Source organism: Sinocyclocheilus rhinocerous, unplaced genomic scaffold, assembly GCF_001515625.1.
Source record: "Sinocyclocheilus rhinocerous isolate Xijiao unplaced genomic scaffold, SAMN03320098_v1.1 scaffold780, whole genome shotgun sequence".
NCBI lineage: Eukaryota > Metazoa > Chordata > Actinopteri > Cypriniformes > Cyprinidae > Sinocyclocheilus > Sinocyclocheilus rhinocerous.
In genome coordinates, this window is record NW_015654937.1 from 155,721 (window position 1) to 159,107 (window position 3,387).

The 3,387-nt window shown below is 36.6% G+C and overlaps 1 protein-coding gene across 1 annotated transcript in view; it reads right to left on the reverse strand.

The window, feature by feature from the left end:
• Positions 1 to 3,387, reverse strand: part of LOC107717842 (1-acyl-sn-glycerol-3-phosphate acyltransferase epsilon-like) — a 67,647-nt gene that overhangs the window by 47,640 nt on the left and 16,620 nt on the right. The window lies entirely within an intron of this gene.

The following is a 3,387-nucleotide window of genomic DNA, read 5'->3' on the forward strand; positions in this document are numbered from 1 at the left end:
GATGTATTGGCAGTAGCAAGTCTCAGTACTTGCTCTGCCACAGCAGCAGCGTAGCAGATCTACTCCGCTAAGACCAAACACATTATGTTATGAGTTATTGTTTATAAATGTAGGCAAATCCTACATTTTTAATAAAAAAAAAATTAAGGTTCACAAATGTATTTCTGATGCGTACACGTTTCTTGGCTTAAATCACAACACCACTCAAAACTACCACAGCAACCACGTAATCCCACCCAGATATGATGACAACAGTGCTGCAGCCATCCAAGAGGACCTCACTTAATTTGTACTCCATCCTTGTGGTCAGCAAAGCCAGGGATGGAGGTATCGAGAAGCAAACTGAAATAGCCATCGAGGGAGCAGAGGTCCTTTTTGCTATTCCCAATGTAGCACATGCTTGCACCAACCTAATGGGCCTTGTTTATGCCTTGGAACTAAGCTATCCAAAGAAACTGAATTCGGACTGTTCCCAATGTAGCACACCCACCTAATGGGCCTTGTTTATGCCTTGGAGATAAGCTATCCAAAGAAACTGAATTCGGACCATGGTTGTGAGTCTGTTAATGTTCAAGGTGCATTTGAAGGAAATATGACTGTTAAGAAGTGAGAAACGTGACTCATGGAAAATATTTTGCACAATGTGAATTTATTTAAATAGAAACCCAAAGAAAATAAAATGTTGCTTTATAAGAAGATCGGCTTCATTTGCACATTGGGATGTTTGTGTGCTTCTTGTTTTAAAGTCTTAAGAGTATGTTACTGTTAAGGACTGAAAAACACAATTTTATAGAAAATATTCTGTGCAGTTTTTACTATCTAATGGCAAAAATGTCAGCTTTATGTGATGTTATAACTAGGTAGAAAAACAAAGTAGATCCCACTTGAAATTTGTAATAGGGAAATTAAAAAATTAAGTTGGATTCAATCAAAAATAGACATTTAGAACTCTTAAAGTTATGTAGATCACACACAAAAAATGGCTAAAGAAATACTAAAATTAAGTGTACTTTATGTGCAAAAACAGACAGAAAAATTAAGTCGTTTGTACAAAGACTGGTCTTGTTTGACCTACGTAATAAAATTATACAAAAAAAATCATCATATTTTAAGTAAATCAAGCAGAAATTTTTTATCAGTGTAGGCAGCCTATTGTAATTCGGCTATTATTATCAAATTTCCCTGCTATTTCACTTCAGTACCGCACTTCACACACACGCGCAAATGAGGATTAGAGCCTGTAGCCGGTGAAGGAGTCTCCAACCACAAACACATTTCATTGCACTTTAACAAGTAATCTGAAAGGCCTATATATGTGCAATATTTTAACCGAGCCCTCACTAAATGACTTTAATGCCACAGTTATGTTAGAAAGCATCTCATTCTTGTTTCTGTGGCGGTGCGTCGGGCTCGTCATGGGGAGTGCTGATGTATCAGTTTAATTTAACTTTACTTCAAATATATGAACTTACCTGTTTTAAATACTTTTATATCTAACTTATTTGTTTATGTCCAATATTTAATGTTAAACTGTTGGTCTTTAAAATAAATCTACTTTTGATTTTCACCGCTGACTGATTTTGCAGACCTTTTAGACTGATAACTTCCATGTGCCGATGCGGCAAACTTGTCACAGGACGCGCGGTCCTAATAGCGATGTATGACTGTTGTCCAAATATATATTTACATTTACATTTAGCAGACGCTTTTATCCAAAGCTACTTACAAATGAGGACAATGGAAGCAATCAAAATCAACAAAAGAGCAATGATATACAAGTGCTATAACAAGTCTCAGTTAGCTTAACGCAGTACACATAGCAAGGGTTTTTAAAATATTATAATAAATAAAAAGAAAACAGAGAATAGAAAAAGAATAGAGCAAGCTTGTGTTAGAGGTCTTTTTTGGTTTTGTTAATTGTATAATAAATGAAAAGAAAACAGATAGAATACAAAAAGAGAAAGCAAGTGTTATTTTTATTTTTTTTTAAAGAAAACAAGCAGCAAATGAATAGAGTGCAAGTCTAAAAGGGACAAGTGTTTTTTTTTTTTTTTTAAAGAATAGAATTAGAATAGAGAGTGCTAGAGTTAGAGGGTCAAATAAAGATGGAAGAGCATTTACGTAAAGGGGTGCAGAGCCAGTGGTGGTTTTTTAGGCAAACATCAATGCCTTGAATTTTATGCGAGCAGCTATTGGTAGGCAGTGCAAATTGATAAACAGAGGTGTGACGTGCATTCTTTTTGGCTCATTAAAAAATAATCTTGCTGCCGCATTCTGGATTAATTGTAAAGGTTTGATAGAACTGGCTGGAAGACCAGCCAAGAGAGCATTGCAATAGTCCAGCCTGGACAGAACAAGAGCTTGAACAAGGAATTGTGAAGCATGTTCCGAAAGAAAGGGCCTGCTTCTTGATGTTGCATTAAGCAAATCTTCAGGACCAGGCAGTTTTAGCAATGTGGTCTGAGAAAGTAAGCTGATCATCAATCATAACTCCAAGATTTCTGGCTGTTTTTGAAGGAGTTATGGTTGATGTGCCTAACTGGATGGTGAAATTGAGATGAAATGATGGGTTTGCTGGAATCACAAGCAGTTCTGTCTTGGCAAGGTTGAGTTGAAGGTGACGGTCCTTCATCATTCATATTTGTATATACATGCATAACATATTAAATTTTTTTAAATTATTAAATTATTATTTTATATATTTAAAAAAATAATAATTACATTAATTTTTTTTTATAAAACTTAAATTCTGGAAGACATTTTTGTACATTTTAAAGTTAATTTAAAAGCACCCCAGTAGTTAGATGTTGCGACTTGGACACCTCACCTCTCCAAGATACTTTGAAGGACCTATCTGATAGGTAAGACTCAAACCACTGGAGTGCGGTTCCTGAGATGCCCTTTGCCAATAGGGTTGATAGGAGGATCTGGTGGTTAACCGTGTCAAAAACAGCGGACAGATCCAGCAAGATAAGTATTGAAGATTTGTAATCCGCTCTTGCCAGTCTTAGAGGTTCAACAATTGAGAGCAAGGCAGTCTCGGTTGAATGTCCACTTCTGAAACAAGGAGGTTGTTCTGTGTGAGAAAGGCAGAGACTTGGTTGAACACAGCTCGTTCAAGTGTTTTTGCAATGAAAGGAAGAAGGGAAACCGGTCTGTAGTTCTCTAAAAGAGATGGGTTAAGGGCGGGTTTCTTAAGCAGTGGGGTTATACGAGCCTGTCTAAATGTTGAGGGAAAAACAATGAAAAGAAATGGCTTGAAGGAGATGAGATGGAATAGGATCAAGCAGACAAGTAGTAGGATGATTAGAAAGGATGAGTTTGGAGACTTCTGCCTCAGAGAGTGAAGAGAAGGATGTGAACGAGTGTATGTTTGCTGGTAAGATG